The sequence below is a fragment of the Pongo abelii genome, chromosome 16, assembly GCF_028885655.2.
Source record: "Pongo abelii isolate AG06213 chromosome 16, NHGRI_mPonAbe1-v2.0_pri, whole genome shotgun sequence".
NCBI lineage: Eukaryota > Metazoa > Chordata > Mammalia > Primates > Hominidae > Pongo > Pongo abelii.
Genome location: NC_072001.2, coordinates 20390188 through 20414316, shown reverse-complemented (window position 1 = coordinate 20414316; position 24129 = coordinate 20390188). Strand labels below are relative to the sequence as shown.

Below are 24129 nucleotides of genomic sequence, written 5' to 3'. Positions count from 1 at the left end.
AACACAAAACAGTGGAATTTCAGAGGGCTCCGAAAGGCAAACTTTTAAGATTCCAGGACCTCTGATGGCTGATTTCATCTTCAAGGTAGGATGATCTTCTTCATAAACTTCATGTACCTGAATCCCAGAACATCTTGATTTTTAAAACAATAAGTTTGTTTAGCAAGAGGTCATCAATCATTGTTTTTTATACAGAGCATGTGTCATCAATATTTCCATATTGGCAGTCCATTCTTAAAAATTGTTCAGCACTCTTAAATTTCTGCTCCTAACCCTGACAGTTAAAGAACAAACTTCACTTTTATGGGGGAAGGATTGATTCTGTATTTATAATCTCTGGTTGCTTTGTTCAGTTTGTTTGCTGGTTTAAGAAACAGGGTCTCCCTGTGTTGCTCAGGCTGGTGCAGTGGCTGCAATCATAGCCTTGAACTCTTGGGCCCAAGTGATCCTTCTGCCTCAACCTCCCGAGTAGCTGTGTTCAGTTTCAGATAGAGTTTGGTGAAAATGGCCGATGGTTAAATGCACCATATCCTAAACCAGTATTGTGCCGCTGCATGTCTTCTTGCAAAGGAGAGCAGAGACAACAGGGGCTCATTTCTTACCTTCCTTTAAGATGGTTATCCTTGAGGCATCTTTACTTCAACCTTCAGCCCTTAGAACATGCAGTCTTGCAGTGGGCTGATTCAAGATCAGGATTTGCTTCCCCAGATGTTCTATGACAGATACTTGTCACAAGATACCTTCAGAAGAACTCTTCTTCTCTGGAACCATGAGCCTATGTCCCCTTTCTGGATGCTGCTGGGGCATCTTCTCTCATTCAGAGGACATGAAGTATAGTGGCCAATATATTTCCAAGGTGACACAGTTAGATACTCTTCTGATAAATTTGAAAATGCCTAAGAAATGAAAAAGATAGTTCAGTGTGTGGTTTTGCCTTATCCTGTTTCAGAAACCCATTCCAAAATGTAAATGGAAGCTAAAAAATAGCCCCAATTACCAGTTATAGTTTTCTGTATGAAAAAAACCCTTTAGCTTTAAAAAGCTGTCTGTGTTCTACATATTAATTTGTCACGGAATGTTTCACTGAGACATCAGTTGTGTCATCAGAGGAGCATGCACGGAGGTAGATGAGAGTTGCTAACTCATCCCAATCCCTGAGATACAAATTCAGCCTGCAGTGGGACCTGCCAAGTGTTGGCCTGCACAGTGTATTGTTTTGTTTCTGAAACTTTGGATTTTGAATAATCAACACTTAAAAATTGAGAGATTTTTACATCAGAAGATCAGGCTTTTTTTTTTTTTTTCTTCTGCTTCTCTGTAAAAATGGGAAGAGCTTGCATTTTACAATAGCAATAAGTGACTGTAACTGGGGAACAGCTGCCTTCCAGTCTCGGGTCTGCCGTGGTCCACACCACTATGTATTGTGTCCCTAACACTAAAGGCGTAAGTGGTTGGTTGCCATTCATCCTGATCTGGGCATTTATATCATCTGCCTAGCCGCCACAGATAGTTATGTTTCTGACTTCTGTGTCACATCCTTAAAGCATTGATCCAGTAGTCTTCTTAGGCAGTCACATTATGAAAGGTTTTGGGGAAGCCATAATTACCTTTTTTTTTTAAAGTCTCTCTGGTCTATTGTTATGGCATAAATTCTATTTTCTTGCCCTCCTTAGGGCCTTCCTATGTGATTCTCAAGTAGAAAATATACACCACACACACACACACACACACACAGACACACACACACACACACACACAGACACACACACACACACTTTTTGTTCTCTTTTAATTACTACTCAGAGAATCTGTATTCTTCTCAAGTCAACTTGGAGGTCCTTGACTGAATAGGAGATATTAATACAATGATGAAATGATGAAAGTACCCACAAAGATTAGTATTTCAAGATACTGTTTGGTTACAGTATCAGCATCAGTAGATCTTAACAATATATTGTTTATTGATACCATTTATAAAAACACATGTAAACTGCATATTTCTATGAGTTTGTATGTACACACACATATATGTATATGTATATTTTTAAAAATAATTTGGAAGGATACATTTCAAAATGGAAACACTAAAAAAAACAGTGACTATTTTAGAGGGGATAACATTTTATAATATCTAATTCTTAAAATAATGTTTAAAAGGAAGAATGTGGCTGGGTGTGGTGGTTCATGCCTATAATCCCAGCACTTAGGGAGGCCAAGGCGGGTGGATCACCTGAGGTCAGGAGTTCGAGACCAGCCTGTCCAACATGACGAAACCCTGTCTCTACTAAAAATACAAAAATAGCCGGGTGTGGTGGTGTGCACCTGTAATCCTAGCTACTCGGGGGGCTGAGGCAGGAGAATCACTTGAACCCAGGAGGCGGAGGTTGCAGTGAGCCAAGATCGCACCACTGCATTCCAGCCTGGGCAGCAGAGCAAGATTCCGTCTCAAAAAAAATAATTAAAAAATAAATAATAAAAAGTAAATGGAAGAATGAATTCACATATCACGTGCATAATTAAAAATTACTTTACACCTTCTTGCCCGAATTATGTATTCACCTTTTAATAGAGTACATTTAAAAGAAAATGTGTGTGTGTGTGTGTGTGTGTGTGTGTGTGTGTGTGATGGAGTCTCACTCTGTCACCCAGGATGGAGTGCAGTGGCACGATCTCAGCTCACTGCAGCCTCCTCCTGAGTAGCTGGGATTACAGGCATGCACCACCATACCTGGCTAATTTTTTTTTTTTAATTTTTAGTAGGGATGGGGTTTCACCATGTTGGTCAGGCTGGTCTCCAACTCCTGATCTCAAATGATCCACCTACCTTGGTCTCCCAAAGAGCTGGGATTACAGACGTGAGTTACCGCGCCCAGCCAATAGAGTACATTTTAACAGCATGTTCGGTGTACACTGTCTGCATTCATATTCAGTCCTCTATGTTCCTGTCTCTGAGTTCTGACTCTCTCAGATTTAATAAACAGTTCTGGACTTTGACTTCAACTCCTGGAAAGCTTTTGATCTCTCCAGACTGAAAAGGTGTTTTGAAAAATACGTTTATCAAAGAGGGTGTTACATACAACTGTCTGACTCATGCATAAATGGAGCCTCATTTTCATACCTACGGCAATTGTCCCTCATGGATGTGGTGTACTTAGTGGGGGAGAATGTGGCAAAATTGGAGACGCTTATGATGAAGTCAGAATGGCTCTGATGTTGTTTTTTTCCTGACTTGGGAGCTTGTCCAAATAATGTGGGTTTCTAGGAAGTATCCTTTTCCATCAGTTCCTTTGTTTTTTTTTTTTTTTTTTTTTTTTGGTTCCAAACATTGTAGTATTTCCCAGCCTGTGTTGTTGCTAAGATAAGGAACTCTTTGCTTCCATTCATCTCCTCCTGGCCCGTCACACAATCAAGTTATGGCTGTACTTTGAGTGGGAGGTTAAAAGTGCCTGTGAGGTCACTGATGACAGTCAGCCCTATGTCCCTGTGTTTCATTGTATCTCTTTCCATTCCAGTCAACCAACAGAAGCTAGTCTATAAACGGAAGACCTGGCTTCCGCCTGAGAGAGGATGAGGCGGTGACTACCAGCCCTGCATATTCAGTGCTCATTTAGCACAGCTGTGGGTGCACTGAGCCAGGTGGAGGCACACGCTTTGCTACAGTTCATGTAGTAGACCTACTTCATGGGCTTTTGATAACTGTACTGTTGAACACTGCTGTATTCTTACATAAAGAGTGACATATGTAGACATCAATGGGATGTTAGGTGGTCTTATAGGTATTGTTGCTCAGATTTTGCAGCTTAGCATCTCACTGTACCAATGAGAAAAAAATTTCTTTTTTCTACTCTTTAAGAAGCTATATTTTCATGGTTGGACCATTCTTGAAAATTGCACATCTCCTTCTTCCAGTGGATTTCTCATTGTATATGCTTGTTTTCCCGAAAATCCTGTTTCCCTTTTTTCATTTTTTTTTTATTTGTATGTAGCTACAGGGCCTCACTATATTGCCCAGTCTGGTTTTGAACTCGTGACCTCAAGCAATCCTCCTGCCTCAGCCTCCCAAATTGCTGGGATTACAGGTGTGAGCCACCATGCCCAGCCCTCAATGACCTGTTTTTCATGGATGACCCTTGTTATAGCACTAAGGGGTATTTTGCATTAGGGCCCTGCTTCTTCAATATGCGCATGTTGCCACCAGGTAGCAGTAGTGAGTCTCGGCTAAGTACAGTAGCTGATGCCATGTGCTTCATTGATTGACAGCGAGATAGACGCTATTCATTCAGTGAGAATTTACTGAATATTTGCATCTATGAGTAGATGTTTGTGAATATCAATTTTAAGTATATTCCCATGAGGATATCTAAAAAAATAAAATTAAATTACTTGGATAAAGACATCTTTCCATGGTTAATTTTTAACTACTATTGGTAGCTTTTCTCATCTTTTAAAATATATATATATCTTCAGGGAGAAGAAAACGTTTCTCTTCTTTGGGCTCTGAAATCTTCCTTTTTCAGCCAGTTGTCTTCTTAGGGATTCATGTTTTTTCCACTCTCATATTTTGTGTTTCTTCAGGAAAATGTTTTCTGATTGCTTTTCTACTAGTCCCCAGTTGTACAATCTCTGTCTTCAGTTTCCTCAGCTCTAGATATCTTTTATGCTGTCAACTCATTAGCCTCTTTTCTTTGTGGGGAGTTATGATAGTATATTTACCTTATGTGGGGATAGAGGATTTGAAACTGCCTGTCTTCGTTCTCTCAAAGAACACATTGGAGGCTTGCAATGCGGTGCAGATCGAGGCTACATTTACACATTCACAGGTGTTTCAAAACTCTGCAAGACACAGTTTTAGAGTCAGTGCCTGTATTAGCTTCACAAGACTGTTGTTAGTGAGTACCATAGCTGAGTGGCCTAAACAGCCGAATTTATTGTCCCACAGTTCTGGAGCCCGAAAGTCCAAAATCAGGGTGTTGGCAGGATCAGTTTCTTCTGAGGGCTGTGAGGGAGAAGCTGTCTTACGCCTCTCACCTCAATTCTTAGACTTCAGGCATCATCTTCCCTCTGTGCGTGTCTGGCTCTGGGTCCAAATTTCTCAATTTCTCCCATGCCTTTTTTTTTTTTTTTTTTTTTGAGACAGAGACTCACTATGTCACCTAGGCTGAAGCGCAGTGGCACAATCTCGGCTCACTGTAACCTCTGCTTCCTGGGTTCAAGCAACTCTTCTGCCTCAGCCTCCTTAGTAGCTGAGACTACATGCACACGCCACCCTGCTGGGCTAATTTTTATATTTTTAGCAGAGATGGGGTTTCGCCATGTTGGCCAGGCTGGTCTTGAACTCCTAGGCTCAAGCTATCCACCCATCTCTGCCTCCCAAAGTACTGGAGTTACAGGCATGAGCCACCACACCTGGCCAGTCCAAATTTCCCCTTTTTATAAGGACACCACTCATAATGGATTAAGTCCTCCCAGTTACCTTACCCTAACTACATTGGCAAAGACTGTATTTCCAAATAAGATAGTATTCTGAGATACTGTGGGCTACGGTGGGCTAGGCTTTCAACATGTTGTTTTGGGGGCACACAATTCAACCCATAACAGTGCCAGCAGAAAAGAAAATTTATCTATTTCCTCATGCCTTACAATCATTGGGATTCTGTCTCATCCTAAGCATTTGTCGTCCATTCCAAAGGCAGAAACTTTTAGAATATTGCATATTTTACTGTAATGTGGTCTGTTGAAGGAAATTTCTTGGTTAAAGCAATTCATATACTGCTTTAGTAATTACCAGCATTCACAGCTAAGATACATGTATAAATGTAGACATACTATGAATAGTTTTATATAAAAATCTATTTCATAAATTTTGGAAATTCTTTTGAAGTGGCCAAGTCAAGTAGTTGAATTTGAATACCATTGACCTTTTTTGTTTGTTTGTTTTTGAGATAGGGTCTTGCTCTGTCACCCAGGCCAAGTACAGGCTGCAAGTAATCCTCTGGCCTCAGCCTCCCAACTACCTGGGACTACAGGCACACAACCCCACAGCCAGCTAATTTTTAATTTTTTTGTAGAGACAGAGTCTCACTATGTTACCCAGGCTGGCCTTGAACTCCTGAGCTCAAGAACCCTCCCGCCTCAGCCTCCTAAAGAGCTGGATTAGAGGTGTGAGCCACCATGCCTGGCCACATACTTTTATTATAAAACTCATTTTCCTCATCAAACAGTGCTAATACACTTTTGCAAATGTCAATGTGCATTTCACTTTTGCCATTCTCTGTACTTCACCATCTCCTTTGTCAGCAGAGCTGTTTGCCCTGCGGACTTGACAGCAGTGGTATGGCAGGTGAGTAATTAGCTGGAGTGCAGGAGAAAGCATTCATGTTCATCTTTTCATGATTAAAGTAGGGTTATTATTATTTTTAGCTTAGTCTTTTGTTTTGAAAGCCACCCTTAGTGGAGAGAGATGAAGATTTTCCAAATTGATTTAGTCTCCACAACATTTCCAGGGCCAAGCCTGGGGTCCTAACCCATAGCACATCTTCTGTAACATGGAGAGGTTGCTCCTTTCTCCAGCAAGGCTGCGCCTCAGTCTAGTGTCCTCAGGAGGATGTGCACACAGGGCATGTCCAGCCAGGATGTGGAAAGCCTTCTCCCTCTCCTGGTGCCAGGACAAAGGAAGCGGGCAGCGAGTCATGTTTCATGATGGTGGTCGCTCTCCAGGGCAGGGAGGCTTTCAGGGAGAGCCAAAAGCAGAAAAGGAGCTTTTGCTCCCTTCCCAGGCAGAGCTCCCAGAGGAAAGCACCTCACAGAAATCCCACCTCCATCAGCAACCCAGAGAAGCCGCACGAGAGTGAAGGTGGAATTAGTGCCCTGAAATGTTCAGTCACAGGTTGAGTCTGGGTTTAGCTCCCCGGAGTCTCCTTCAGTTCCTGAGTGGTAATGGAAGACATCTAGAAAATTTAATGTACTCTTGACTGGCCAGGGGGTGACAAGGTGGTGGCAAAATGACCCTTCAGCAGAGAGGTGTAGGTAGAGAGACTATGGGTTCTATTTTGTTCAGAAAAGGCCCAGTTTGTGCCTGTGACCCCAGCTGAATTGTTAGTAGCTCCTCCTTTCACTCTCAGAGCCATCCTGGCATGAACAATAAAGCCGATGGTCTCCCTAGTGCAGAGCTCTAAGCCAGCCAAGGATTGGATGGGGTCCCAGCCACACCACCGAGAACGTGCAGCAAGACAACAATGGCAGTGTCGAGGGACTAGGGGAAAGAGAGTGTGCCCACTGGCAGCAATTAGGGCCCGTTTGAGGATATCGTGCATGGATTTGAGTCAGTTGCTGTATATTTGCCCTGCACTGGAAGTAAAAGGCACTGATCCAGGTGTCACATGTGGACAAGATGATGTGATCCCCGGAAGCCCAGTGGGCCGTTTTCTTTCTTGTGGACCTTCTCAGCGAGGAAACCTCAGAAACTCCACAGTAGACCTTTTACCACCTCTCATCGACAAGAATTGGGTCACGTGCCCACTCTATACCATCCACTGCTGTGTTCATCTGGGTCCTCTAAGAATCAAATGCAAGGCAGGATGAGAAGTGCAAGAAACTTATTTAGGAAATGCCTGTGAGAAAAAAGAGGGAGAGAAAGCAGGGTGATGCTGAGAGAGCCATCAGATTGCACTGAAAATCTGACCATGAGTGAAGGAGAGAGGGAAGGAAGGAAGGTTGGATGCAAGCATCTTAAATGCAGTAGGTTCTAGGAGAATTCAGCAAAGCTGGAGAGGAAACCCTGAGCCAATGTCATTCATCATAGGCCTCCAGTGTCTCCCAAGAATGGCTCTGCCTTCAATACCCTTGCTGTGCTTAGTCACTGGCTAGGAGAATCCCATGGGAAGCTTGACCCAGAACTGGGGCTGTTGGCCAGTGACACCCTTTGCAGTTGTGTATCTGAGCAGAACACTCATTGGTCCTGCCACTAGCAAGGTAAATGTGAGCATGGTGATTCACTTAGAACAATCAGGATGTGCGGTGGCTCACGCCTGTAATCCCAGCACTTTGGGAGGCTGAGGCAGGCAGATCCCGAGATCAGGAGAACGAGACCATCCTGGCCAATATGGTGAAACCCCGTCTCTACTAATATACAAAAATTAGCTGGGCATGGTGGCAGGCGCCTGTAATCCCAGCTACTTGGGAGGCTGAGGCAGGAGAATCACTTGAACCCAGGAGGCGGAGGTTGCAGTGAGCCGAGATTGCACAACTGCACTCTGGCTGGGTGACAGAGCGAGACTCCATCTCAAAAAAAAAACAATCAGGATGTACGTGTAAGACACAGGAGGGAGGAATGAACATGAACAAAATTGAGTGTCTGTAGAATGGAAAGGAGAAATGGATGCTGGTAGGGAATGGAATGTGTCTACTATGCTAAGGATTTCTCTTTCTGTAACACATCTAGCTTAATGCCTTTTCTCTTTCTTTTTTTTTTTCTTTTCTTATTTTTCTTCTCGGTGGTAATGGAGAAGACTTAGAAACCATTTATGTTTCTCTTAGGCTTATTATTTTAGCCAATTTTGAAATTTACATTTTTCTAGAGAAGTATCCAATTCATCTCATTTTTCAAACTTAGCTCTTCAAATGTAATCATGGTATTCCCTTATTGTTAAAAACAGTCTCCTCTTTACCTATAACAATGTCTCTTTCATTCCTAAACTCGTTTATTGGTTCCTTGCATAGTTGTTGTTTTGTTCAGACCATCCAAACATTGTCTCTGAGACATCTAACGACTAGATTTTTGTTTTGTTCATTAATGCAGAGGTTTTTTTACATTTCTATTTATATAAGTTTTTATTTCTTTTATCTTTGTCTGGATTTATTTTGGTGTTATATTTTCAGCTGCTAGAGCTGAATTCTTAATTCATTCTATTTCCATTTTTTTCTCCATTGAATGTATTTAGGGCTATCAGTTTCCCTATACAGAAGTTCTGAATTTTACTGTAGTGTAGTTTATCGGTCTTTAACATTTTACTTAGTGCTATTTGTATTCTGGTTGAGAAATCTGCCTCATCCAGAATTATGAAGAAATTCTTCTTTTTGTTTTTGTTTGTTCGTGGTTTTTTTTTTTTTTTTTTTTTTTTTTTTGAGATGCGGTCTTGCTGTGTTGCCCAGGCTGGGGTTCAGTAGCACAATCATGACTTACTGCAGCTTTGACCTCCTGGGCTCAAGTGATTCTCTCACCTCAGCCTTCCAAGTAGTTGGGACTACATGTGCACGCCACCATGCCTGGATATTTATTTATTTATTTATTTATTTGAGTCTCGCTCTGTCGCCCAGACTGGAGTGCAGTGGCATGATCTCACCTCACTGCAACCTCCACCTCCTGGGTTCAAGCTATTCTCCTGCCTCAGCCTCTTGTGTAACTGGGATTACAGGTGTATGCCACCATACCCAGCAAGTGTTTTGTATTTTTAGTAGAGACAGGGTTTCACCCTTTTGGCCAGGCTGGTCTTGAACTCCTGACCTCAAGTGATCCACCCACCTCAGCCTCCCAAACTGCTGGGATTACAGGTGTGAGCCACTGTGCCTGGCCAAATTAAAAAAAAAAAATTTTTTTTTTTGTAGTAACAGGATCCAGCTGTGTTGCCCAGGCTGGTCTCAAACTTCTGAGCTCAAGCATTTCTCCCACCTTGGTCTCCCAAAGTCCTGGGAATACATGCCCAGCCCTTCAGATATTCTTCTATGTTTGTGTTTGGAAGCCTTAATGTTTTTCCTTTCACACCAAAGGCTATAATCCATCTAGAAATTAGTTTGTATACATTGTGAGGTATAATAGAATCAATATTTTTTCTATATGACTGTTTAATTGACCTAGAGCCATTAGGTGAGGAATGATCTGTTGCCTATTTCTCTGAAGTCTGGTAATAACAATGTATTTATGGACCCTACTTTGTTTCATTGATCTGTTTGTTTATTTGTGCCAAAACCATTGTGATATATCTACTGTAGCATTAAAATAAGTCTTGATATCTGGAAGTGTAAGTTTCAGCTTTGTTCTTGCAGATTATCTTTGCTTTCCTTGACACTGCATTCTTATATCGTTGAAATCAGCTTGTCTGTTTTTAAAAATCTGCTGGATTTTGATTGGAACTGCATTGGATCTGTATGTCAATTTAAGGAAAATTGACATTTTCCAATACTAAGTCTTTCAATTCATCAATATGGCATATCCATACATTTTTTAGTTCTTTTAAAATTTCTCTCAGTAATGTTCATAATTTTTACTCTATGTCTTTAATATCTTTTATTAAATTTATTTTCAGGTGTTGGTTATTTTGGTGTTACTATAAATGGTATTTTTTTCAGTTTCTATTTGTTTCTGGGGTGTGGAAATATTGATTTTTGTGTATTGACATTATATTCTTACTATATTCATGTATTAATACTAATAGTTTGTGAATTCTTTTGGATTGTATACATACACAATTGTGACATCTGCAAATAATGAAGAAGCAGCTGTCCTTGTTATGCATTTCACTTCAGGAGAAAAGTTCCCTATAATTCACCATTACATATGGTTTTTACTATAACATTTTTTATAGATATTTTATTTGGTGAAAGAATATTTTTCTTTTTCTAGTTTGCTTCATTATGTACAAGCACAGAGCTTTATCAAATGCATTTTCTGCATCTTTAGAGATGATCACATGGTTTTCTCCTTTTTCCTTTTTAATGTAATAAATGACATTGATTTTTCAAATGTTAAACCAACTGTTTCTTCCTGTGATAAACCTACCTAGTCATTGTTCTTTTCGATTAGAATTTATTGTTAGTTGCCAGGCGTGGTGGCTCACCCCTGTAATCCCAGCACTTTTGGAGGCTGAGGCAGGCGGATCATGAGGTCAGGAGATCGAGACCAGCCTGGCTAACACGGTCAAACTCTGTCTGTACTAAAATACAAAAAATTAGCCAGGTGTAGTGGCATGGGCCTGTAGTCCCAGCCACTTGGGAGGCTGAGGCAGGAGAATCGCTTCAGCCTGAAAGGTGGAGGTTGCAGTTGGCCAAGATTGCGCCACTGCACTCCAGCCTGGGTGACAGAGCGAGACTCCATTTAAAAAAAAAAAAAAGAATTTATTGTTAATATTAATTATTGTTTGTTAAAAGGTGTATCCTTTTATATATCACTGGATGTGATTTTAAATTATTTCACTTAAGGTTTTTGTTGTCGTTTTGGTGCCTACGTGCAAGAAAGGGTTTGCTTGTTTGTTTTCTTGGAATGCCTTTTTCAGGTCTTGGCATTTTATTCTGCTTTTATAAAACAAGTTTAGAAGTGTTTCCTCTTATTCTCTGCAATAGTTTGCATACGATTGGTGCCATTTTTTTTTTCTTTAAATGTTTGGCAGTGTGCACCAGGAAATATTTAGAATTATGCATTTAATGTCTTTGAAAGATACAGATTCTTTAGATTTTCTTATTTCTTATGTCCATTTAGTTTCAATGAATTTGCCTATTTCAAATAACTTTTAAAAAGTTATTGGCATACTTTTCATAGCATCCTCTTATTGTTCGTTCACTTTCTGAACAACCTGTAGTATGTCCTCTTTCTCATTCCTGATATTGACTATTTGTGCCTACTCTTCTACTTGCTCAGTCACATCAGAGGGTTATCAATTTTATTAGACATTTCACAGAAACAACTTTTGGGTTCATAACTGTTTTACTCTAGTTTTCTTTCCTTATCATTAATGTCTGCTCCTATCTTTATTATGTCCACTCTTACCTCTTTAGATCCCATAGGCTGTTTTTTTCCTAAACTTCTTGAGATGGATTATGAAATCATTAATTTTCATCTTTTCTCCCTAAAACATATACATTTAAGTCTAAAAATTTCTCTCAATGCATACCTTATATTTAATTTAATAATTTTGATATGAAATGTTTTCCTTCATCATTCAGTTAAATTACTTTGTAAGTTTTGTAATTACATATTCTTTGACTTGTGGATTATTTGGAAGTATAACATCCAACCATGAGGGAATTTTCCAGTAATCATTTTAAAATTTATTTTTATAGCTTAATTCTACTGTGGTCAAAGAACATACTCCATATTATTTCAATATTTCAAAATTTATAAAACTTGGTTTGTGGCTCAGAATATAACAAAGTTTGGGAGAATGTGATGTGTAGTCTTCTGTTGTTGGATACCATGTTCTATGTATGTCAATTAGGTCATGTTTAGTAATTGTGTTATTCCAAATTATAGCCTTCCTGATTTTTGTCTGCTTATTCTATCATGAGAGATGTGCTAAAACTACCCCGTGACTGTGCATTGTGCCTTATCTATTTGGAGGCTAGGTTGTTAGGTATGTTCACATTTAGAATCATCGCATCTTCCTAGTGAATTGACCCTTCTGTGATTATAAAACGTTTCTTTCAGCACTTTGAGGATATCTCCCTATTGTCTTCTGACTTCAGTTTATTCTGTGGAGAAGTCAGCTATCAGTCTTCTTTTTGTTCCTTAGAAGGTAATTTGTCCTTTTTCTTCATCTGCTTTTAAGTGCGTTCCCTTTGTTTTGAGTTTTCATCAATTGGGCTATGGTGTAATTAGTGCCTTTCTTCAGCTTGAAGTCCAGGTGTCTCATGAATCTGTGGCTTGAGATCCACCATCACTTTTGACAGATTCTCATTTATTATCTCTTCAGATTAACTTCTCTCCCAAGCTCTTTGTTATGTATTTCTGGGACTGTAAGGACTGTAATTCTACCTTTACCTGTATCCAATTTGTCTAATTTCCACTTTCTTTTTACTGTCATTTTACTGATCCTCTGCTCAGGTGTGTCTAATTCAGGGATCAGCAGATTACGACCAGCAGGCCATCATTGTTTTTGTAAATAAAGTTTTATCAGAACAGCCACCCCTATCTGTTTACACATTGTCAATGGCTACTTTTGCACTATACTAGCAGAATTGAATAGTTGCAACAGAAACCATGCAGCCTGAAAACCTAAAATATTTACTATCTGGCTCTTTATAAAATACTTGCCAAAGTCTATTTTAATCCACTTTTAAGTTCGTCCATTGAGATATTGATTTAAATCATTGCATCTTTTATTCCTAGAATTTCCATTTTAGTTATAGCTTGTTTCCAGTGAAATTCCCCATCTTATAATTTGATTTCTTGAACATTTTAATCTTGTTCCAAGTTCTCTGAAAAACAGTGCCCGAGGCAAAGTGTTCCAATACTTGTGTTATAATCATAGGAATAGCATAAGGTGTTGCTAGGCCCCTCCTGCGGGGAAACAAGACTGAAGCCAAGGCCAGGGTTGTAGGAGGTAATAATGGTGTACTTAAGTTTTTATATTTTCATCAGTTAATACCAATATCTGGATTTCCTGTCATTATGTTTATAATGTCTATTTTTTTTCACTTTTTTGGGTTGTCATTAAATTTTGTTTTTTCTATTCTTAGTTACTTTTAAAGTTTGTGCTGTATATTATGGAAGAAAGGTTGTGGATATAATTTGAGATTGTAGTAGATTTATTGATACTGTTTGTTAAAATCCCCTTTAAAAATTATTATTGGATAATTTTTGCTTCTAGATCTTCAGTGTAACACTCTTCCAACTGGATGATTTTAGCTGTCTTATTTTTGCTTCTAGAAGACAGCTAGGTTAGCAACAGGTGATCTTTATCTAACAAGGAATTGAAATAACTTGAACCAGGGCTTTATACCCTTTGAAGGTTGTCCTGTTTCCAGTTTACTTTTTCCTATGATAGAACTTTCTAGGGTTCTGGGTTGGGAACAGAAACAAAGCTCCTTTTAGCAGTGTATCCTATCTCTGTAATACCTGTGCTCTCCCCACTCCATTACCATAACCCTGCCTCCCCTTCCCTACACACATATCTTGTGTCTGGAGTTTTTATGTCATTTTGTAATTAAATACATAAAACCACTATTTTGAAATCAATCCTTGTTTAGATTCTCTTGTAAGCTTTACTGATTTATTTAGTCATTATTGCTTCTTACATCTCACTACTTCTGTATTTATATTAGTTCTTAGGTACATTCTTTAGTAGTTTTTTTTCTTTTTTTCCAGTGAATATCTCTAAGTGTTAAAGTTTCAGAATCATTTTGTGTTGGAAAATATATTTATTTCATTGATTAATGATTGGTCATTTGATTATAGGAGGATAACTGATAACTGATTACTGATTAATAACTTGGTTATAGAATTCCAGATTCAATATTCTTGTCCCTCATCACTTTGAGGACTTGACTTTGTTTTCTTGAATCCAATATTTCTTGTGAGAAATGTGATGTTAATCTGATTTTTCACATTTTTCTAGGTAGTCATATTTTTGTTTATGATAACTTTTAGGATTTTTCTTTATGCTTTTTGTTTTATTTTTTAAAATGTCTAGAACTCAATGAGCATTTTGAAACAGAGACTTCTGTCTTTCTTAAAATCTAGGAAATTCTAAGCAATTATATCATTAAATATTGTCTCTTCATCATTCTATTTGTCTATTATCTCTATTTTTTAAAGAAATATTATAGCAGATTTATTGATACTTTATTAAAATTCCCTTTAAACTGTATTATTTTGATAAGCTGTTTCTTCCACTAAATGTAGCATTTCTCATATGAAATACCTTTTATAATACTACTTTTATTTTATTTTATTTTATTTTATTTTATTTTATTTTATTTTATTTTATTTTGTTTTGTTTTATTTTATTTTTTGAGATGCAGTCTCACTCTGTTGCCCAGGCTGGAGTGCAATGGTGTGATCTCGGTCATTGCAACCTCCGCCTCCTGGGTTCAAGCGATTCTCCTGCCTCAGCTTCCCAAGTAGCTTGCATTACAGGCATGTGCCACCACACCCAGCTAATTTTTGTATTTTTAGTGGAGCCAGCATTTCACCATGTTGGCCAGGCTGGTCTTGAGCTCCTGACCTCAAGGGACCTGCCTGCCTCAGCTTCCCAAAGTGCTGGGATTACAGGCATCAGCCACCACACCCAACCCACTGTATTAATTTTTATTGTTAAAATTTTTTATCCCAATTGTATTTCTTGTTTTTTTTTTCCAATTGCATTTTTTAGAGATTTTTCTTTTTCATTTTCATGTTTTTTTGAGACAGAGTCTTGCTTTGTTTCCCAGACTGGAGTGCAGTGGTGTGATCATGGTTCACTGTAGCCTCAAACTCCTGCACTCGAGGTGTCCTCCTGCCTCAGCATCCCCAATAGCTATAGCTGGGACTACAGGTGCATGCCACCACACCTGGCTAATTTTAAACTTTGTCTATTGGAGAGATAGGATCTCACTATGTTGACCAGACTGATTTCAAACTTGTGGCCTCAAGTGATCCTCCTGCCTTGAACTCCCAAAGTGCTAGGATTACAGGCTGAGCCACTGTGCCTGGCCTGGTTTTTCTAACACATTAATTTTTTCTTTTACTTTTTTTTTTCTTTTAGATGGAGTTTCCTTCTTGTTGCCCAGGCTGGAGTGCAATGGTGCGATCTCAGCTCACTGCAACCTCTGCCTTATGGGTTCGATCTATTCTCCTGCCTCAGCCTCCTGAGTAGCTGGGACTACAGGCACATGCCACCACACCCAGCTAATTTTTGTATTTTTTAGTAGAGACCAGGTTTTGCCATGTTGGCCAGGCTGGTCTCAAACTCCTGACCTCAGATGATCTACCCACCTCGGCCTCCCAAAGTGCTGGGATTATAGGTGTGAGCCACTGTGCCTGGCCACATTAATCTTTTCCTAGCATTTTTAATTGACAAAAATTGTATATATTTATAGTGTATAACATGATGTTTTGAAATATGTATATATTGTGGAATGGCTAAATGGAACTAATTAACATATATATTACCTCATTGGTGCCCTATTTCTTTTTTTTTTTTTTTTGAGGCAGTGGTTCAAGAAATTCTCCCACCTTAGCCTCCTGAGTAGCTGGGAGTACAGGCATGTGGCACCATGCTGGGCTAATTTTTGTATTTTTAATAGAGATGGGGTTTCACCATGTTGGCAAGGCTGGTCTTGAACTCCTGACCTCAAGTGATCTACCTGTCTTGGCCTCCCAAAGTGCTGAGATTACAGGTGTGAGCCACCATGCCTACCCCCCATTTCCTTTTAATTAGATACTAGACTGTTTAAACACCATATATTTGTACACTTAAGTTGAGTTCTTGCAGTTGTGCTTCTAGAAGAATTTTTCAAAAGGATGTGCTTAAATATATTATTATTAAAAATAATGGTTCAGTTCTTTTACCAGCCCATCAGTCATCAGTGGAGACAAACTGACTTCTTTCCCTGCACTGTGAGGTGTGGAGGAGGTGAGGTCCAGGCTTTGTTCATGAATATTTAGAGCTCAGAGTTAGACAAATTTCACATTTTCATTTTTGAAGCTGATTTTAAAATTGGTGTGGTGATTAGAGATGTCTCATCACACAGCACCTTACTCAGCAGCCTGAATGCAATGGTGTTAATGAAGAAGATGCATTTGCCTTTATTCTTGAAGACAGGTGCAAAATGGATTTGGAAAACACCTTTTACTTTTAGCCAAAGGAAAAAAAAAAACCATAAACAAACTTGCTTGCCTGTGTTACTGCATTTCTCTTCTTGATTGCCTTAATGTATGTATTATTTTTAATTTTCTATGAAAAATCGGAGAAGCAGAAAGAAGGAGTGACTTGCCCAGCCAGGTTGAGTCAATGGGTGTGTTGGTTCTAACGTTAGATTTACAACTTTTCTCTCCTCAGGTGCAAGAGTATAAGCTTATTAAAAAGAGAAAGGGTCCCTACTAAGTGGTAAAGGGGAAAGCCCTGCTTATTGTCTGCTTAGTTCAAGGTCTTTTTTTTTTTTTTGAGACAGAGTCTCATTCTGTCGCCCAGGCTGGAGTGCCATAGCCAAATCTTGGCTCACTGCAACCTCCGCCTCCCAGGTTTAAGTGATTCTTGTGCCTCCGCCTCCTAAGTAGCTGGAATTACAGGTGCCTGCTACCATGCCTGGCTAATTTTTTGTATTTTTAGTAAAGACAGGGTTTCTCCATGTTGGCTGGGCTGGTCTCGATCTCCCAACCTCAGATGATCTACCTACCTTGGCCTCCCAAAGTGCTGGGATTACAGGCGTGAGCCACCGTGCTTGGCCTTGTTCAAGGTTTTCATAGTCAGTTGAGGAAGGTTTGGGGACAAGTGTAATCCAGGGCTCTACACACATGCCAGAAAAGCAGCATCTTTCATGCTCCAGTGGAAGATTATTGTCCATTTGATATGGAGAACTGGCAACTCTCAGGAGCAAATGAGAAGGCAACCAGAGCTACTGTCAAAATAATTCTCTTTTTCTGAACTAACCTTTTAAATCAAAGAATAAATGCATGCAACCCAGGAACCATGATTTACTAGAATAGGGATTTATGTTGAAGCTTCCCCTTAGAGTACCAGGCAGTGGTACTAGGTGTTTACCATGTGTCAAACCATGGGTTAGATGCTCATAATCACATTTATTCTTCAAGAAAACTCTAAGGAAGGTCTCTTATTCCTGTCTTATGCATGAACAAACTGACCCTTAGAAAGTGTAAAGAGCATACAGTAGTATGTTTTTCAGCTAGTAAACAGTGCAGCTAGGATCTGGTGCCAGGTCTGCTTGATATCAGAGTCATGCTCTAAATGACTTTGCCCTTTGCCTCCCCTACTATATAAACCTCCTACTATACCTGGGACCAGATCAGGGTATGCAGGCTCAGGTATGGTCTTGTTTGAAGAGCTAGAATAAATCCTTCTCCAGCCCAGCCTAGCTCCACATCTCAATCCTTGAAGCCTACGGCATATCAATTTACTTAGAGTCAGAAACTGGCCTTTCTCCTTTAAACTACAGGTATATGAAGGAGGGCTCTTCAGTCAGTGCCAGGTTGCTGTGAATATGCAGGCAGATGTCTCTCTTCTGTAATTTAGGCTCCCCCTGAAACAACAGGGCAGGCACTTTTATGGGAAGCCCTGGGCAGCCCAGGCCCAAGAAGAAGTTTATGTCCCTGGAAATGGAGAGAAGACTGAATAGTGCCACAGAAAGAAAGTACAAGTGAATCTCCCCAGTTCACCAGCTAGTTCCTCCCAGGGCCAGGGTTGAGGCAAAAGACCACATGATGATGATCCTGCAGCAGGTGATTCTCACAGTGGGCTTCCTGGACCTGCAGCATCAGCATCTCCTGGGAACTAACTAGAGATACAGATTCTCAGGCTCCACCGCAGACCTACTGAGTCAGAAACCCCAGGGTGTGGCTCATCCTCCAGGAGATGATGGTACGCACTCCACTTTGAGAACCATCGCCTCTTTAAGCCGGTGTCTTTGGATAGCAGCTGGAGCCATATTGCCATCACTATTCTTGCCATATCTGTGTTATTCCTGCACTGTTATTTACTAAAGGATTTTTCTTTAAGGGGGCGTTTACTCAACTTAAATAAACATATTCACAAAAAGAATTTAATAACTACCGTAAGTGGAAATCTATCCCTTGTCACAAATAGAGCACAATCACAAAATTCATACAGTGAGAACAAACCAGTGGAGTAAGTCACTTCAAGTTTCTACCAGCTCTGACATTCATTCAGTTTATTTTCAATTCCCTCTGAATTTTCTTGAATGTTATAAGCATTTTTATAAGGCAAAGTTTCCTTTACATCTTTGAGTCACTTATGACTCTTTGGGTACTCTTACTCTGCAGAAAAACAAACGTATCTCTCTCTTTTTTATTTGTTTGTTTGTTTTAGAGGCAGGTCTCACTAAGTTGCCCAGGCTAGACTCAAACTCCTGGGCTCAAGCGATCCTCCAACCTCAGCTTCCCAAGTAGCTGGAACTACAGGCATATGCCACCATGCCTGGCTAATTTTTAAAATATTTTGTAGAGATGGCATCTCACTATGTTGCCCAGGCTGGTCTCCAACTGGTGGGCCCAAGCCATCCTCCCACCCCAGCCTCTGGAGTAGCTGGGAGTGCAGGCATGTGCCACCATGCCTGGCTCAAACATCTATTTTTTAAAAAATTTTATTTCTTTGTTCTTACACACAGTCATTCAGAGAGACGTTCACATTTGGATCCGTAAGATAAAAGACACTTTCTACTCCAGAGGAGACACTTTATAATGGGATTCAGCTTAATCCAGTTGATTAAATTCTTGGGAAGCAAATAGGTGTTTCTCATACTCGGGTGCCCATGGAAAGACGTAGTCCTGCTGGAACTGTAAATGTGCATGAGCACTTAGCAGTGAGATTGTCTTACAGTCTCTGTAAGAACAGAAGGGAGATTTTAGGCTGCTTTTGGGGAGCCTGCCATTTTCTGTACACTGGCAGAATTTCAGTTCATTTGCTCAAGATACAGAAAGGCACTCTGCCTCATTTCTTTTGCTTTGTGCTATCTCTAAACTGTGATAAAACAGAAGAGGAAAATTAATTGTCTCTCCCCAAATTATAAACACCTGTATATGCCCTGTTTTCATTTAGAAGTCTATTTCTATTTAGAACAAAGATTTTTTTTTTTTTCTGACTCAAGGAGCTGTAATCTCATTTTGTACTTGTTTTGGGGAAAATAAAATATGCACATAAAACCCACAAGGAAAGCATTACCAAAATTTAATTATATTAGTCATCAAATCTGTGTGATGTGTGTGAATGGATTTTAAAGTGTTTTGGATAATCAAGAAAATTAGTCCATTGGTCTCTAAAGTACCGGGGGTGCTTGGATGGACTTTCCTAGTCCCATCTGTAATCGTCAATGTGAGACACTTGAGATCAATCTGGAGCAAGTACCTAGATTGCCATTGCCATCTGATATCGTTGACTTTCTGGCAGATATTGGCACCCAAGTAACATTTTATTGACTCCATTTGGATTTTCATTCTTGTGGTTTCGACCTTGCTTTTTATAATGCTTACCAGTCCGTCCTTCTGCACTCAGCTTACATCCAAGCCGTGTCTTATAGAAAGCTGTCTAGTGGTTTATAAAATCAGATTCCTCACGACAATCAGGACTTTAAATGTATTTTCAGACCTTTAGACCAACTGGCAGACGCAGAGCGCTTGGCTTTTTTCTTTCGTAAAGAGCTCATTCTAGTTTTGAAAAATTACCTTTTTTAAAAAAAGTTTAACTTAACAGACACTTATGTAGTGACAGGAAACTTGGAATCAGATCTTTCAGGAAATAGAAGCATCATTTTGTGACTTGCTTTTTAAATTTATAGCACTCATCTATTTGCAATGTTCACTTTCCTCAGAAACTCTACAAATTAGATGTAGTAGAATCAAGAATAAGTCTTCATTCCTTCTGTTTGAAGGCTTGTGAGATGAGGGCTGGGGAGTGACATAGGGGGATGGATTTTGTTCCTTTTTGTATTGACAATGCTTAATTCCCCATTTGGAAAGCTTATTGGTATTGCAGGTGCCTGTGGCATCCCAGGGGAGAAGAGTAAAATGTGGTACTGTGTATGCAAATCACAAAATGTTATGAAAGAAATATTCAACCCAGCAACCACCCAGCACAAAGGTAGTTCTCAAAAACATGATGTTGAGTGAAAAAAGTAGAAAACAGAACAAGATTTAAAACACATTATCATTCATTAAGCTAAAAACAGATACACAAAAAAACAACATTACATAAGATGGTTGCATACTTAAGGACATATCAACAACAAATCAAAATAGGTGTGTTGCGGGGATTGGAATGGGAGTGTCAATAAGGGAAGAAGAGAGATTATATGGAAATGAGAGAAGGGCCTTGCACAGTGCTCTGGTGACAATGAGGAGAAAAGACAATGAACCGAGGAGAATGAATAACTCACCTGCACCTGGGCTGGAAACAGTTCTTAAGAGGAGACTATTGTCATTTTTTAGTTAGAAGTGCTGAGAGTACCACAGTTGGTACTAATTGTCATTCTCAATTTTGGCCACGCATTTTAGTCATCTGAGAAGAACCTGAGGATCTTTTTAAAAAGATGCTGTTTTCCTGGATCCCAGCCACAGGACTTCTGACTTAATTGGACCATGAAGGAACCTGGGCATTAGAGTGTATTAAAAGCTCCCATGTGGTTCTGCTATACAGCCAGGGTTGAGAGCCACTGAGTTAAGTTTCTTAAAGAGGAAAAAAAAAGTGTGTGGCAAGTGGTAACTCTGCCAAGTAAAAATGAATGCAATATTCAGACTTTCCTTTTCTAACACTTTAGGTTATCAGCTCAATTCTGCTGAATGTGTGGATATCCGCTTGAAGAGGGTAGTTCCTGACCATTATTGTCACTACTACCCTGAAAATGTAAAACCAAAACCAAAACTGAAGGAATGCAGCGTGGATCCCTGCCCATCAAGGTTTGTGTCATTGTCCACACCATTTTTACTTCAAAAAGAAACAAATCAGCTTCACCTGAGACTGATCAATCTTTGCAGGGCAATACATTTCCATTTCCTGACTTTGTCTCCTGGCGGCAGGTGCCTACATTCACATTTGTAACTATGGTGCATAGAAGTTAGGACACATTCATTAGGAATGAAAGTCTAGCTTTCTCTTGTCATGGGCTATGTGTTCCTAAGTTTTTTTATAATGAACCTTTTTGAACATCTCCTGCTCTCTTCATCCAAGTAATATGTCTAGTCCATCTGCCAATCATAAATATCTTTCACTCACCATTTTAGCTTTGAAACTGGGTCACCCATTATCATGTTTTGGCTTTTGAAGTATTCCTATTAAATTCAGTATAAATAATGCATTGTGCAAGGAAGTAAAATTTTAATGCCAAAGCAAAAAAGCTATGCATAAACTATCCTATTGCATAATTTAGTACCTGCTGACTTGTATTGCCTGGGGAAGTTTCCTGGCTTACTACAATACCTTAAAATAACAGAACAATATCAAGTCCCAGAATCCTCCAGATATCTGCCAGCTGGCTTAGGAAGAAGTGTGCAAGTGGAAAAGGAAGCGTTCTCAGTGGATTTCATTTCCTGTTACTAAACTGCCCATTTCCTGTAAGCCTGGTTGAACGTAATTATGAATAGAGACCTTTCAGAGGACAAATTCTGTGAAATAAAGTGGTTTTCTGAAGATCCTACTAATACGACAGTGTGTTAGTATCACTAATATATTAAGAGAGTAATTATTATAAAAAGGAATAAATTTATTGAAATTGCAAGATACTTTTTTCCTTTGATTAATATACTGCTAGTTTAGTTTTCTATATTTTCAAATAGAACTGGAGAATTTGTGTCGTAGATATTCTTGACAATTAAAGAGATGGTGGCTGAATTTTTGGGAATGGTTGATAACACTTGATATTTTTAGTTTCCAATTTGGAAGAGCTCTGTCTTTTGGGATGTCAAATATTATATTCATCAATTAATGAATGTGTGAATTTATTATAGAAATGATATTCTCACAATGATTTCATTTGTAGTGATGGATTTAAAGAGATAATGCCCTATGACCACTTCCAACCTCTTCCTCAGCGAGTGATATGTTTCCTTTTCCTTTTTGCAATTTAAGTAGTTTGCAAGGAACTGTAGCATCTGTAGCAATAGCCTAAAATGTATGAGGGTTAGATATTAGACACTATATAGAGCTAAGGGAAAACAGACTTCAACTCAATAATAGGAGAAATCTTTCTAAGAATTAGATGGAATAGGCTGCCTCAAAAGATGATGTTTCCCATCGCTGGAGCTGTCAAGCGTATCTTGGACAACTGAGTATTATAGCAGGAGCTCAAGTGTTGCAATTAATCAGAAATTTTAATCCCCTTTTATCCCGAAAAGAGTAATATGGTCCTTCCTGACTCTGAGGTTCTGTGATTCTCTAATAATATTGTCCATTAGTATTTTACAGTTTAGAGGCAGTTTGAAGATGCAGCCACACTGTATATTTTAATTGATTTAATTTTCACAGTGGTCTGATGAAGGGTAAATAGGGAAGGTATATTATTCCCAGTTGACAAAAACCCCAGATGTGAGGAGCTAAGTACCTTGTGACTAAAATTTGTGTGTGGCAGTTAAGAATAAAGTCTTGGCCAGGCATGGTGGCACATGCCTGTAATCCCAGCACTTTGGGAGGCTAAGGCGGGTGGATCACTTGAGGTCAGGAGTTCAAGACCAGCCTGGCCAACATGGCGAAACCCCATCTCTACTAAAATGTACAAAAATTAGCCGAGCGTGGTGGCAGGTGCCTGTAATCCCAGCTACTTGGGAGGCTGAAGCAGGAGAATAGCTTGAACCCAGGAGGCAGAGGTTGCAGTGAGCCAAGATCTTGCCACTGCACTCCAGCCTGGGCGACAGAAAGAGACTCCATCTTAAAAAAAAAAATTAATTAAAATTAAAAAAAAGGCTAGGCATGGTGGCTCATGCCTGTAATCCCAGCACTTTGGGAGGCTGAGGCAGGCGGATCACGAGGTCAGGAGTTCTAGATTAGCTTGGCCAACATGGTGAAACCCTGTCTATACTAAAAATACAAAAATTAGCCTGGCATGGTGGTGCATGCCTGTAATCCCAGCTAGTAGGGAGGCTGAGGCAGAATTGCTTGAACCCGGGAGGCAGAGGTTGCAGTGAGCCAAGATTGCACCATTGCACTCCAGCATGGGTTACAGAGTGAGACTCTGTCTCAAAAAAAAAAAAAAAAAAAGTGTAAAGTCTTATGACTCCCAGTCCCAGGCTCATTCAGCTGAACCACACCTGATACCTTAAGGCCATACTTTTTGCCACCATCTTTGCAAACTTCAAACAAACAACAAATAAATAATATAATTTTGTTTGCTTTTGAGCTGGGAACATAATCCTTGGACTGCATGTTCCGTGTCCTGTGGAGGAGGGATTCGGAGACGGAGCTTTTTGTGTGTGGAGGAATCCATGCATGGAGAGATATTGCAGGCAGAAGAATGGAAGTGCATGTACGCACCCAAACCCAAGGTTCTGCAAACTTGTAATCTGTTTGATTGCCCCAAGTGGATTGCTATGGAGGGGTCTCAGGTAAGATTTGAGAATATGCCACTTTTAATTAATTCTCACATTTTAAGGGATATTTTCTATATGCCCACCATGGTGCTAGACAGCACGCAGACAAAAAAAAGTGGTAAAAGAGCATGGTTCCTATTCCAAAGAGCTTAGGAAGACAGTTGGAGGACAAA

General features: G+C 39.6%; 1 long non-coding RNA gene across 1 annotated transcript; it reads left to right on the top strand.

Moving 5' to 3' along the window:
- Positions 1–11: 11 nt before the first annotated feature.
- On the top strand, positions 12–23893 carry LOC134760249 (uncharacterized). The gene is made up of 3 exons (XR_010137372.1): positions 12–85; positions 21196–21334; positions 22414–23893. It is a non-coding gene; the product is annotated as an uncharacterized LOC134760249 (long non-coding RNA).
- The last annotated feature ends 236 nt before the right edge of the window (positions 23894–24129 follow it).